The 15,786-nt window shown below is 36.6% G+C and overlaps 1 protein-coding gene across 3 annotated transcripts in view; it reads right to left on the reverse strand.

The window, feature by feature from the left end:
• The window catches only part of NRG3 (neuregulin 3), a 368,049-nt gene that overhangs the window by 255,707 nt on the left and 96,556 nt on the right, over positions 1-15,786 (reverse strand). The window lies entirely within an intron of this gene.

Consider the following 15,786-nt stretch of genomic DNA (forward strand, 5'->3'; position numbering starts at 1 on the left):
CTATACAGGAATACCAGGTTGGTCCTCTGATAATTTGATCTTATTTATAGCCATAAATGACATCAGAAAAGTGATTTTGCCACAAAATCACCATTTGGCTTTGTGTGATTTTAAAACTGTCTTTGTGCCATCCCTCCAGTAGAGTTAACAGAGGAAGTAAAATTGGAAACCAACGAATCAAAAGCAAGAATTAAAATACCCCAACACACAAATTAACAAAAACAAACTGTGTAATCAGTTATTACTGCTGAAATATACCCACGTTCAAGATCAAAAATCATTTAGAAAACGGGATAGTATCCAATTTTCATCTTTAGTAAGTACGAATCTGTAAGTCAGAGAATAATGCAAACAAGCACTGCATAATGCAAAGGACGATGTGGCACCTTATCTGCAACCCTAATATTTCAACATTTTTTTGTATGAAGTGAATTACCAGAAATTACTTTGCAGATCTCTTTGAAAGTCATTGCTTTTGGCACCCAACCCCCTTTAGAGTTAAGAACCCAAATGAGAAGCATCAAAATGCTTCCTAAAGATAACGAGAAAACTGGATATTAAAAAAAAAAAAAAAGACAACCCACAACAAAAAAAACCCACAAGGACAAAATAAAACAAACAAACAAAACAAAAAATCAAACAAAAAACCCAAAAACACATAACCCACTGCAAGTGCCCTAGTAAGTATTCCATTTCAATGGTAACTTTTTGCTTTATGTCATGCAGAACACCCAAAATCCTTTTCAAAGATGTTGAAACACAACCTTTTAAAGCTTTTTAAAAACTGTTCTCCATTGTCTTTCCACTCCTATCAAAACCCAGTATAATTTCATGAAACATTAAGGCTCTAAAGGAATGGCTTTCTCTGAGTGTAACAGGAGTACAATTTGCATCCAGCTCTAACAAAAGACAGTAATTTCTTCCCTCCTGTTGGCACTGTAATAGCAACAAAGCAAAACATGGCTTTTGTAAACAGACAGCAAATACGGCTTGTCAAAAAATCTATGCTCTTCCTTTCAAAGAGGCATCAGCTTCTGCTGCTGTCCCTTATTTAATCTAAAATGATCACAAATCATCTGTTATTACAAAAATTAAAGGTTTGTTTCATCATAAAGATGCTCTGTTGGACACATCGAGTGTACTGTGAGGTTACTTCTGCTTCTGTTTTATCACATTTATCACTATTTATCATGTGAATTCACTCACCTGAATTCACATCAACAGTCAACTTGAGCGCAGCTCAAGAATCAGTATAGTGAGGGCTGATAATTAATGGTGCTGTTTCAAAAATATGTATCCAGTATTTGCCACATAGTGACATAAATACATTATCTTTACATAAATATTTGCAGCAAAAAGCCTGGTGTTCAATTAAGACAACAAGTAAATTAGCAGAGAAAAGTCACTACACAATTCACATTTTATGAAGGCACAAAATGCTTGGAAGGTCAGAAAAATTAATGTAGCATCCAGAGGCTGGTAAGCCAACATGCACGATACTGAGAAGGTTTCACCTCAACAGCCTGTCTGAACAGACTTCAAGTCTCAATCAGTGTAAAAAGGGAAAAAGAAGATGAAATCAGATGAATCTTTACAGAACAGTAAAATTACGGACTTATATAGAACAGCCATCACTCCTAGTGAGGGATCTGGGAGAAATATTTGAGTTCCCAATTATACATGCATAGAGAATCAAACATTAAATCTTTCAGGCTATGTCATTTATTACTTCAAACCATGCAGACCTCCTTCCATCAGACCCACGGAGAGGAACAGATTTCCTGTTTTCTCTTTATCTGTAAATTCCCTCACCACTGCAGAGAAGCCATCAGACAAGGAGTCTATTAGATTGCTGAACAAAAGTGTAAGGGGTCAGGTAAAAAACTGTAGATAGCTTAAACCTAAATTCATTATTTAAAGCAGCTCACCAAGTAAAACAAACCAGATACCATTTTCACAAATGATTAAAAAAAATAGAAGGGAGTCTCACCAATGCCAACAGATAATGATATACTACAAAGTCTGAGGAGATCAAAGATATATTCCCCTACAGAAAAAGAGTCGCAGCAACATAACCAAGAGCTAGGAACAGAAACAGAACCAGAACAGTGGCTGAGTAACCTATGCCCAAGCAACTACTGACATCAACCACTTCTGCCATGTTCTGAGACAGGTCTAATAAGAGGTATATTTGCATTTAGAAAGAGGTAAATGCCTTTGTGTTAAGAATTTTGAAGCAATACCAACTGCTTTGACATGTCTTCTGACTCTAATTCCTAATCTTTTGCCTAAGAAATATTCTCCTTTAAATATTAAACATCTATGGCAGGGGGACATTCAATTTTTCCCCCACAAGTCTCACATATAACTTGTCAGTAAACCAAGCCATTTTAGCACATATTATTCAACTCCATGTCTTAGAGCAATTGAGGAAATTCACTATCATTACATAAAATCGTTTGACAACTATTTATGACTAGACAGTACGGGAGAAAAATTGAAAGATCATGATAAATCACTGCTGCCATCACAACAAACTACAAAGAACTCTGTACAAATCTTTTAGTTAGTGACCAAAAAAGGTAAAGATTTGAATATAAATTTAAAATATCCCACTTTATTAATTCCTGTGACATTTCATATATAAGAAAATAGTATCTGTGGCTAGATTCTACCAGTGATTACTGCAGTTTAAAATACATAGACTAGGCCAAAAAAATAAATCAAGACAGACCAAGAACCTTATAAATTGTTTTAACAATTTGTTTGACTTGAACCTTCACAGCAGAGAGCACTGAATAACAGAGCAGATGCAAAAGTCATGCCTATAGCACTGTCCTAGTCTGTACCCCACACTACAGGTCACTGATGATTTCAATGGGAGTCATATTCAGATCTTCATATATGAAGTATACAAAGAGATTCCATTTGTCTAAATGCAGACTTTAGTTACCCACATGCTTACGTTTTGATTTAGTGTTTTGCTATCTGACATGATAGTTTTCCCCTTACTGAACTATTACCTGTCCATTATCTCCAAGTCCCATCAGAATTTTATTTATTTCTTCATAAAGTTTTTGTTCTCTAGTTTGGTGTTAAGCTATTTTAAATTCTGTTCCTTCATTATTTTTTCCTTGGTCCTTCCTGATTTTCTTCTCATACACAAGCTCAGTAAGATATATAGCACAGGATTTTGAACTTGAGACAAACTGATGTTTTGGTATTCATAATAAAACTGTGAAAAATTTCCACATCATTCAAATTAATATTTCACAGACAAACTGGATGACTTGACAGCTGTTACTACTGTAACTTTAGCTCCATATCAAAGTATAAACTGTGATACTGAATGACAACTTTCAATAATTAATTCTTTGTACTTAATAAATTTTACATTAGCCTTTTCTGTCCATATCAGCAAGTGATCACTGGATTACATGAATCCAGTGATTCAGAATCTTTTTAGAACACGTATACAGAGATAAAATTGTATGAACAAACCTCAGTTTGCCCTGAGTGACCCTGGAGCTCAAAGAAGAAGAGTGTTGCCCATTTTCCTGAAGAAGGGAGTATCTACCCACAGCACACCTTTACCTGAGCTCTACTGTAAACATTTAGATTTGCTGTACAAATGAATATTCATTATTCTACATCTGTCTCTTAGCTTTAACCAGTATCTCCAAGTTTTGGTTCCAAACATTTCCAGCTTGATAACTTCGACAACTCTTTTTAACCCTGTCTCTTTCTGCTTTTGACCCAGGATACAAACCAGTCTCTATGGAAACAAGTAAGGCTTCTTTCCCCTTTTATTGCTGACACTAGCACTCTTGACCCCTTTTATACCCAAGATCTTATAAATGCTGTGAGCATGTAAAATATGATCAACACAAAATTTCAGATTTTCCCATCCACAGAGTCAGGAAAGCAACTTCTCCCAAAACAGTGGTGGTGGGGGGTGCAGAAGGAGGAAGAGGTAGAAATCCCAAACCATTGTTAGTTGGAAGGATTTCCACACATGCTTCAAAAGGTGTTCCATGCAGTTTTGATTTCTTTCCTCATGTTTTCCTACCTAGACTGTTACACTAAACACCAACATAAGAATCATGCAGGGAGATGTCAATGTAAGAAAGAAATCAAGCCTCAGCAACACTTAATACCTGAAGCTCTCAACACCTTTCATTAGATACACTGTTTCTGAATAAATGGGCTGGAAGACAAAAACTCCCAAAACCAACTCAGCAGATCACTTATTCAAATGACCCACTGAAGACTCAGGAATTTCCACCTAGGCTGGACTGGAAATGTCACATCAAGGAAGGTATTTTATGCACTTGCAATGAAAGGGAAAAAAAGTTGAATACAATAGGCCAATTCTGACAAGTTTGGGAATCAGGATTCAGTGTGAGAGTGTAACAGCTGTGTTTGTACTCCTGCTCTGCAGCTAAGGCACCTCCTGTGTTGATGCTCAAGAACTCACCTGCACATGCTTCCCTGAAAGTTTGCAACAGAGTTTTTGCAGTTCCCTGTATGTCTTCTGTTTCTTTTTTCCTCCATTTCTGCTGCCTTTTCAATCTCACTTTTATAATTCCATACACTTTAATTAAACTCCCTGAGCTTTTGAAGTTTTCTATTAAATAAAGGCATATCTTGCACACCAGGTGGGCAATTACAAGCTTTGGGCTGCTGGTGAATTTTTCAAATTAACTTGCCTAGCTCTCGTTAGAGTAGAAACACAGCATTAGACAACATTCACATTCAAGGGAGGCATTAGGAAAAGTGAGAAACTGTATTTCACTTATTTTAAAGATGTAAACAAAACTGATGATACAGGCATTTACAAGGCAACAAGCAGAAGAGGCAAATACCAATAAGATACGTGGAAGTTCTTGGGACTGCAGTATTTGGGCTATTATATTTCAAGACTTAGTTACTGCTTTCCTGTTTCCTGCCAGATTTTTTTGGCAACCACAGCAGACTACTATAGAGTCAAATGAGACACTGCCAAAAGCAGGTAACTCAAATGAAACTACTACTTCGATTTAGGTTTGTTTGGTTTTTTTAATCTCTGCATATCATGAAAGCATTTACCTACCGTTTCATGTCTAAAAAATAAGTAATAAACCAACTAAAAAATAGCAAATGCTGTACAGTATTCATTCATTGGGCCAACAAGACAGGCAGAAAATCTGCTTGAATGGACCTCACGGAACAACATTAAGCACCAAGCTGCCTATGTATTGTTCCTATTGTTTGTTCAAGCAAAAGAAGAAAAAGATGCCATCATCTCACTCAGTATTTTTCCTTCAATGTCTTATTAAACCCAGTATACAGTCCTTGATACTGAGCATTGACCAGTACGTAGCTGCTATAACTTCTGGAAAAGACACAAAACTCATGGCAATTCATACGAGCACAGTCTTTTAACCTTTTTCTTTATCCCCATCAGATTGATCATAACATGCATAAAACTGTTAGAAACAAGGTGTAGAAGTCCAGAGCCATGGCAATCAACAGCCCAAATGGCTGACAGGAAGTGGTAAAAGCTGACGTGGATGCAAACATTCCAGCTCTTGGGACCTACAGTCCCGCACAGATGCACATTTCTGCTGAGGCTGGACATGCACACAAACAAGCCTGTTACCTTCTCTGAACCACTTCTTTCTAAGTGAAACGAATATACAGTTTGCAAGGATGTGTGCAATAAAAGGATATCTTACTAAGGGCAATTCAGACAAAGAAAAAGACAAAAGACAGGAAAAGTAATAAATTAACCCACCCAGCTGTACAAAACTTCAGAAGCAGGAAAGAATCAAGGTGATAAAGCAGTGACAGACTCTCTGGAAACTGTACTCAGCCTTGTTACTAGGTGAAGCCATACATGGCAAGAGGATTAAATGTGTGAAAATCACAGAATCCAGTCAGATTGTACTGTCCAAAGACCTGCACCTGGAAACAGCTCCTCAAATGGCACAGAAGGAATTTTTGGCTTCCTTTCCTATTGCTTTCAGAGACTACCTAATTGATAAAATATGAGGATCAACACTGACCACAACTACAAAACTGGCTTTTAATGGCAAAAAGGGACTGCAATCAACCTGAGTTATAACTGGCTGCTCTAAATTAAGGAGAGTGACACAGTACAGCTCTAGTTTCTCCACACACAACTGACTTTCATTAGCAGTGTTACCTCCTTAAGTGGAGAGCAGCCTTTCTCAAGCTACTGCTGTTATTTTAAATACCTCTCATACTGTGAACAAATTTACTTACCAATACTCTCAAAGCAGTTCTCTAAATCTTAGATCACTAAATTAAGCAGTCTTTCAAGCAGCTTATCTCATTAATCATGAGGAGGAAAAAGATCTTATGATTTACAATCAAAACCAAAACTAATTTTCTCTCAAAGGCCAAAACAATTCACTTGAACATCCTTAAAGGAAACATAAGAATGAGACAGTTCATAACAGCTTCAGACAAACCTAATGGGGTTTGAATGATTGCATTTGGCTCACGTGACTGCATTTTTTTCTTTTCAAACTTCTCCACATTGCATAATTAAGGAACAAATCTTCTCAAAGAACAGACTTTTGGGTATGTTTTGTGGCCCTTCTGATTGAACAGGATACAACCCTCTCCTGTTCCCCACCCACTCTCCCTCACTTTTTTTTTTTTCTTTTACAAGGACTTGTACACATGAAAAAAAAACCCACAAATTTATAGGAAATCTAGTTGTACTTATTTGGACCTACCTAGTCTATGTAGGCAGCATCACGAATGGCTAAGAAGATAAAGTCTACAAGACCAGAACTTAGACCAGAGCTATATGCAGCCTCACTGTTACATCATCTCTTCAGCGAAATTCTTTAAACTTGAACACTTATCACAAACTTGCTTTCAAGCAATCCATGTCTTTCTACATGGTCTCACTGAATTTCCTAGATACAGAATTTATGGTAAAAAAAAAAATAAAGTATACGTATCTCTGAACTGTGACTGTATCTATTGGCTTTGTCGACGAAATACGAAACCTATGGTCCCACCGTTATATACAGAATAGTTTCTCTATGGAACTTCTATATAAAACTAAAAATTGGCAGAAATATAAGTTCCAAAAATAGATGAAAAGTCCAAAAATGTATCTACAAATCATTCCATACTTACTCATAATTTCCTGGTGGAAATTATGCGACCTGTTTAGGGCATGCTAAAGAGAAGTAAACATTCCACATCACTGAATTCTCTTTTAAGAGAAATATGACAATATTCAAAACACCTTTTTCTTTGCTCATGCCATCTAGATTACCTTTAACACCCATCATGCTTTTTAGATGATCTTCAAATAACTTTCTTTGAAACTTATCAGGATAGATAACTTGCCTTTGCTGCATATGCTCATCTCAGCAAAACAGAAAACCTAATAGAATAGTTATAATGGAATAAGCACAATAGAATGTCATAAAAATGCGTTAATTGCACTCTATATCACACATGATTTATGCCAAATATTTCTAATGAAAATTTGACTTTTTTCTTAACATTTTTCTTTTTGAAAGGCTACATAAAAACAGCAACTGCAATTACCATTATATAATATTGTGCATAATAACAGAAGTCTTCTAAACTAACATAAGGAAAACTCAAAATTTCACATCACTTTTGAAAATAACACATTAGGAGTCACGTGACTTTTGTAGAATAAGCACATTCATAATATATGTTTTTAAACCATTTGCTATCCAGCTGTGGCTTGCTGCTACAACAAATTACTTTCCCCTTTTCCCACCAGCAAGCTTCTACCACCTTTCAGAGCAGTTTTTTTTGTAAGTCAACTGCCAACTGCCCTATATGCTTTGCTGAACTTTTTAATTCCTAGACTTAGAGACCTCAAGTAACATAAACTGCTCCCATGGGAACTTCTGGAAGCTGCTGTATGATATGTGCTGAATTTACCCAAACGACAAAGGATGATGAGTCACCTCAGCACTAATCCTAAAACCACTCAAGTGTAGCAAGTGTCCTCAAAGGAAGGGTTAGGCCAACACGTGACACTGTGCAAGCCCACAGAGCTGGGCTGAATTTCTACCGTAACAGACAAGCAGTGAGATTTATGTGTGCATACCTGTGGGTTCACACATGTATAGACATTGATCCACTTAGGTTAGAAGGCAGCTGTAATTTCAACAGTGTTTCTAACTATATTTAGAGAGTGAAATTTTATTTTATTCAGAAAAGCAGCAAGGAAATCATGGATCATATCAAAGGCAAAAATACACTGGTTTATTTATAATCAGCTCTAGTAAGATCCTATTCTCAAGGAAGCAGAATACAGTCTTTGGGCTGGTTTGAGTTATTTTTACCTCTACACAAGTCGAATTTTCAGATCTGACATTTAGGAGTAATACACTCTGCTTAAGGTGGGAAACATTAAAAAATGCATCTTTATAAACTGGCTAAAACTTCAGCTTTGTACTCACTTCTCATTAAAAGGCTGACAGTTTTTCTAGTTATAAATGAGAATAGTTATAAAAGAAATCTACAATTATCTATTTCAAAATAATTATTTCCTGCTTGATTTTCTAAAAGTTTTGTTCAGCATATACATTAACGTTGCATTCTTCATTTCAGTTCTAATCCTTTTTGCTCTATTTCATATTTAGAAGTACATGCAAATATAATTTTTGCATTCTTTTCCTAGTGATTGCAGACACTGATTAAGAAGAAGGATTAAATTAACTAAGTCCTCTATGCATAATTCTATTTTATATGAGAAAACTGCTGTGAAATATTTTTCCTTGTAATTTACTTCATACATTCTGATAATTTGCAACTCTTACCCGTTACATCAAAACACAACAAATTCAATATTGTCTCAATGTATCTTACAGTGACCTTGGAAGAATATTTAGGTGAGATATCTGAAGTAATGAACACAGAACCAACACACTTTAAGGGACAAAGAAGAGTAAAACATACAGCCTTTTACAACTACAAAACCTCTTCACTGGAACCTGATTTTGGAAGCCTCACTGGTGGGATGAGATCAAAGGTAGAAACTACTCCGATGGGAAGATAGGAGAGAGAGGTCACTTAGTCTTGAAGGCACCTTTGTACAAAGATTTGAAGCTTTACAGATTAAGACCACAGCAATACAATTCTGGAAATAAAGGGTGTATTTAATAGTCACTAAATAAACAAAAGCACTGCTGAAATGAGTTCTCATGAACAAAGAGCAAATCAACCCTTAAAATTTTTTCCAGGTCTTATTCTTAATGGATTTCAAAAGAGAATCACAATGAGCATATCTAACAAGAAGTCAAACGTTACCTGGAAGCAGCTTAGAGATTTCTCACAGAGAATGTACAAAATGTCAGAGAAAACACTTTGCCTCATATTTACTGCAGAATTGGAGGCTTAAAGTACTTACGCTGCTTTTATGAAGTATGTAACACGAAACTTTGATCTAGCTTTAGTCTTTAGGTTAGACACCGTGGTAAGATTGAAGGAAAGGTGGTCTGGATGAAAATGGATTCTTTTTGCTTGCAGCCACATTTATTGTATCATTCATTACAGTGAGTGAAAGCTAGAACATATTGACATTTGTGGCAGAAAGTTTTAAAAAAAAAATAGCTGAAGAAAATGGAGACTTTTCACTCTATTAGCTGAGGACAGCACATACAGAAACAAGAAATCATTACTAAACAAGAATATAGTGAAAGTAATTTTAAGCTATTCACTTTGCACCAGAACAATATTTGCTGTGCAAGGAACCCAAGGTGGGTTCTCTCTTACTTGAGAAGATGAACAAGATCCTGCAAATTAATGAAGCAAGATCAGAGTGTGACACCGTGTGATTGAGTTCTATATACTACTTCATAATTACTTAGGAGCAAATAACTGTACCTGAACCCAGGGTTGATGGGTTTACATGCTACCTTTCTTGAAAACTACAATGTAAATAGAAATTGATTCTTCCTCAGTTAAATAATGTCAGTTCTACTTCTTTTGAGCAAATGAGCTCTCTTGCACTGCAGATTACATGAAACTACAGGAGCAGGTTGTGCACTGAAGAGGCAACATACTCAACTCTACTAATGTACTACTAACATAATTGAAAATTCAGCAGTACTGCGCAGGGTAATTGAAAGACACAAACAGCTTTGATCTAATATTGCCATTATCTAATATTGCAAACATCCACTTCTCAATCACATACATGGGTATTTCAAGATCATAAAAACAATTAAAATATAATTATAATGAATGTTCAAGTCTTCTAATTTAATAAGCCTACACCTGGTTTTACTACATCAAATTTCTTTTAATGTTTTATATATTAAAAGCAATTATGAATTTACAAGCAACACAGTAGGGAAAATTCTTTTAATCGGAAGAAATGTATTTGGATAGAAGTCTTCCTACAGTAACAACATTTACAATGCTTATATTGAGCAACACCTGCCTTTGTCATCTTTTAGGACAGTCATAATCACTTTTGCCTGAGACAAGAGACAATGATCACAGAATATTTTGAAAACTGACACCTTTGCAGCGATGGGGACACAACAAAACCGAGCATTCTGTTTGCTTTGACCTTATTCCTCACCCTTGCCTCATGTAGCCTAGCACGTGGTAAGCCTCATCCTCTCCTGGATGAGAGGAGCTCATTGTGCTTTCCATCCTACACCACCTATCCTCCTGGGGCTATTCTTACCTCAGGCAACTTGGATTTTGGCAGGCTGCTTATCCCATGCCCAGGACTGACATGCAAGGTGGTCCTAAGCTGCACTTGAACTGCCAAAACACAGTAGGCAACGTGATCCCACCATCAAGTCCAACTGGCTTCCTTGCTGATGGTGTACAATTAAAACTCAAGCTGCAATGGATTTAAAAGCCACTTAAAACTTAGGCTGCCAAGACCCTCAACACTTTGTGTTCTACAGCAGACCCTAAATGACAAGGAGAAAGCTTCATTGTTCTGTAAGCCAGAAAACACTAACTTAGAGTCTGGCCATAGCACATTTTTCAAAAACTAACCTCAGGCTTCCAAGCTAAAAGAAATCATTCCCCAGCTCCTACTCTGTGAGCAGGCTTTGGGAGATGACAGGTGGCTTCTCCATCAGAGGGAGACAAAGCAGCACATTTCCTTATCTAAAAGGCATGGTCACTATGCAGAGGCTTTGAGGGAAAGAGGAATGAAGAATTAACAACAGGAACATGTAAGAGGCCAATGTATTATTTCCCTCATCCCCTTCCTCCCTCCATCCCTCTGTTCTCCCAATAAACACACACATTTCCCTACTGGAAACAATTACCTCTAGACGTGTTTCTTTCATCAGTCTGGCACACACTGTATCTAAGATAATAAGGAGAATGAATACATTTTCCTCTTGCTAGTGTGATCCAGAGTCAGAAACATCTCAGCTACAAATAAGTTCTACCAGCTCTGCAGGAATCCTTGATTTTAAGTGACTTAAATAATCTGAAAATTATTTGCATCCACAAATTTTCAATCACTGAATGGTTGGAGGCTAATTAGAGAATTATCTTTCCAGCAGGGAAGTATTCACACTTATTTTGCATTGGCAGGTTCTGCTCACTGTTAAGGTAACATTTGCCTACTTCTGCTAACAAAGTATGTTAATAAATGCATGGGCTTTGAAAGAGCAGATAAAAACCCTTGGAAACAGAAATCCATCCACTGGTGCACTTACAGTTTCACAGCATCAAATCCTTACATTCAAAGAGTTGGGACACATTCAATTTGCCATGCTACAAATAACCCCTTCCTCCACAACCTTCAGGTAAACACAAACCTTAAGATTTTGTAAATATGCTTTCTTAGCTTTGTCCCAGACAGACATTTTTATTTTCCTTGCAAACATTCTCTTATTACTCATTCATATTGGCAAAATTTTTCCTTGTTTGATTAAAACTCAGGATACTATGAGGATACTATACTGTGGTTCTAAGTCACCTGATTTGTCAGAACAAACAAAAATTACGGCCAAAAAAGCATGAACTCCATCTAAGCTTCAGCAGACACCAGAAAGGGTGGCAAGACCTTGCCCAGGGCACTTTTGTAAATCTCCAGTTACTAACAAAACAGCTGCAGCTGAATTACAATACCATGGAATTTGCTACAGCCACAGTTTCTTAGTCATGTCTTGGGTGGGATTTGCCCCTGTACAGTAAGCCTGAAACTGCTATGCCAGCTTGTTCCTGAAACCTTAGCGAGGGTATGTTTACACTCATAGTCCTCAGCAGCACAGACAGACCTCAGCATCTCATTTGCCACTGCATTTTAACAACACAAAACAGAATTCTCCCATCAAACAAAGCAAACCCCACAACCCCACAGTACATCTTATTATTCTCTAACACACTCAGACTTCAAAGACACCAATTCAGAAACGCATTTAATTTTATCTTTTGAGAGATCAGTTCAGAGAACTTAGCTTTACTATCTGCCCAAGAAAAAGAGCTTTATGTGACCGAAGATGACATATTCCAACAGGGAAAACTGACAGAATGATGAACATTAAAATAAATGAGGATTGGGACTGAAGTGGCATAAATGTACCTTCTCTCTCATAAATGCAGATCAAAAATTATGAGCAAATTGATTACACTGGGGAATTGAAAGATTTTAAGTAAGGTAACACTAGTAGCATTTAGCAAAAAGAAAAGAAATCTGTAAAAACATAGACAACGTTAATAGAGTACAAGGAAAAAAACTGATACTGACAAAAATTGTTTCAGAATATAATGATGAGGAACAGTTGTGTTGTCTGAAGTCACAGCTATTAGTAGCACTATTAACTGCATTAGAACACCACTTTCAGCTGTGATGTCGCACTGCATTAATTCTTATAAACACATACAACTCAAGGCAAAGCCTCAAACCCCCATTAGTCAAAAGGAGAGATGCATTAAGAGCTGAATGGAGTGGATGTCTCCTTGCTTTGGACATATGGGAGATCTGGCAGTTTTGCTGCACCTCTGTACTGGACCATAAGAAAATACCTAGAACACGTCAAACATGAGACAGGCCCACACTGCAAGTGTGCACAAATATTTGCTTCATACAACATATCTAACAAAAAACACCCTGTCTGCAAGAAGCAAACTTACAAATAAGCAGTAAAATGTCACAAGTATTCTCAGGCTGTAATTCAATTAATGCTTTCAATAACATGACTAGTAAAAAAGAAACCTCTCTATGTTCCATGATATCAATATCAGTTGTCAGGAACTTTATATCAAAACTTTAGAGCTAGATTCATGCAACAGATGTTTCAATCTCCAAGTACTGTTGTGTCTATCTGTTCCCTTTATGTCACTATTTGAATTAAAGGTTATACCTGATTATGCAGGAAAAAAAAAAAAAAAGATCAAAAAGAGCGAAACTGCAGGTAGGTGCTTAATATTTCTCTAATTTAGCATGGCAAATATTCCAAAGGACTAGGGATATGATGAGTGATTTTACTTTGTGTTGATAGCCTATAATCCAGTGATTGACTACACTGCTTGTACCAGCCTTCTGCAACCACACCATGTGGCATAAAAACACCAAACTTCTTACCAATGGCCAAAAGCAGGTGTCAGCTTTCACACATACTTCTTAAGCCATCACTTAAACAGAAATACCTAGCCCATGCCACTATGACATGATAACCTTGTTTTTCATGGATACTATGTACTAATAGCTATTAACCTATAGAGGGACAAACCAAAATGTAAGGGATTTTTAAATATTATCTGTTAGACTACAGAGAAACTTCTTAATGTTTTAAAAACAAAGTAAAAAAAAAATTCAGGAGCTTCTATTAGACTCAGCAATTCACAGCACATAGGGAATTCTCCATTACAGAATGGCTTAACTCTTTTCTTTTTTAACAGTTATTTTAATTACAATCACCACATTTATACTGAGTTCAGAAAGAAATAGATGTGCCATGGTTCATACTGTAAAATGAAAAAAAATTAGTTTCTCTGTTTGCAATATATACGAAAACAAGTAAATGCTAATGATGCCTAAAGGCTATTGCCTATTTTCTCCTTTAATACAAAAGCCCTTAGAAATTAGAAGGTTCCTTAAATGGTTTGGCTATTCTGCATCTCTTGTCATTGCACCTATAATGTTTTGCCTCTCTTTGGGGTTTAAGAATCTGCTCATCACTGATAATGCTTTGCATACAACACAAACATAAGACTGTGTGAGACAAAAAACACAGACAGTAAAAAGCAAATTTCCTTCAGCCTGTGACAACTCATTGTCTGAACTTAGTAACGCTATTTAGTCCTTCCTTGCTTTTATGAAGAATAAGTTTTGCTTCTCCACCACTTTCCAGGTTCTCATTTAAAAATCAATGAGACATCAAAAGAAATGAATACATTTTCCTGAAGGTGTGCACAGTTCTTTCAGAACATGGATCAAAGCTGGAGTAAATTTATATAAATACTTCTCATTATTTTTGGAGCATTCGCCAACTCTTTCAAGCATGCTGGGGATTTCAAATAGGCCAGCAGGAGAGTCAGTGGAACCAATTTCTATGGTTTCACAGACAAATTTAGCTTTTCTTCAGGTAAATGATTATGCAACGGTAGTCTGCCACCAGCCTCTGCTCCCCATTTTTTAATTGTAAGCTCATACATTACAAATCAAAGACACTCAAGTTCTGAGCTAATCAGACTGCAGTACAAATAAGCATTCGAAGAGTCTAAATTAAGGCCAGTACTTCCCTAATACATATTCCCATAGACTACTGTTTGGCAGCTACATTCCCAGTTAGTGAGGCCACAGAAGAGAAAAACATCAACGTGCAGAGGTAAGTCTAAACAATCAAAGGGATCAAACTCCAGTTAAGACGCCCTTGCAGTACTAACTGCATACACTTCAATAGACCAGTGGTCCCATTTAATGATCATTCTACAACAGTGAAAAATATGGCAGTATATCTCAGAATATCTCAGGATTGACAGAAGTTGTAGATAGGCCTTTTTCATTTATAAATAAGGCTAGACATGATATTCTTAATAAACATACTTGCATGCATATACCCCCTACACAATCAAAAAGAGAGAGAACGCAGACTAGTCATTTAGGCAGAATTCCTCTGCACAAAAAGAAGCTGCATTCAGTGGCTCAATTAACTTCTTCACACAAGGCAGCCGATTCTAACTTCAGAAAGCAATGACAAGTGGGAGACAGGGAGATCAAGGCATTTAACCATCTGTGTTGAGAAGATTACAGTGTTAGAGCAAAAGTGATACAGACAAAGACTGATGAAAGATCAATCAATTTTCTTTTGAGTAGTTTGGACATTAAAGTATTTGGGCAATTTTACATTAAGAGTCCATATGAGAACCAGCAAACTCAGTTCTAACATTTACAGTCCCTCCTCTCCTTAGTTCAGAAAAATACTTCTAAATGAATGGATTTTAGTCATTAAATTCAGCATTATTATATAGCCAAAAATAAATTTGTAGCAGTGCTGGTTAATTGCTTTTGCACTGTTAGACCACTCTCTCTGGACTTACAGGGTGGAAAATAGAAAGCACGTTATAGTCTATTGGTCCAGATTTGCACCCCTTTGCTCAATAAACAAAGGAGTATCATACTAGAACAGAATCAGGTTTCACAGAATATGCTTAGTTGGAAGGGACCTACAAGTATCACCAAGTCCAACTCTTAACCCTGCATAGGACCATCCCCAAGAGTCACACCATGTGCCTGAAAGTATCCAGATGTTTCTTGAATTCTACCAGGTTTGGCGCTGTGACCACTTC

This window comes from Pipra filicauda, unplaced genomic scaffold (assembly GCF_003945595.2).
Source record: "Pipra filicauda isolate LSUMZ 115617 unplaced genomic scaffold, ASM394559v2 scaffold173_size1550139_pilon, whole genome shotgun sequence".
NCBI classification, from domain to species: Eukaryota; Metazoa; Chordata; class Aves; order Passeriformes; family Pipridae; genus Pipra; species Pipra filicauda.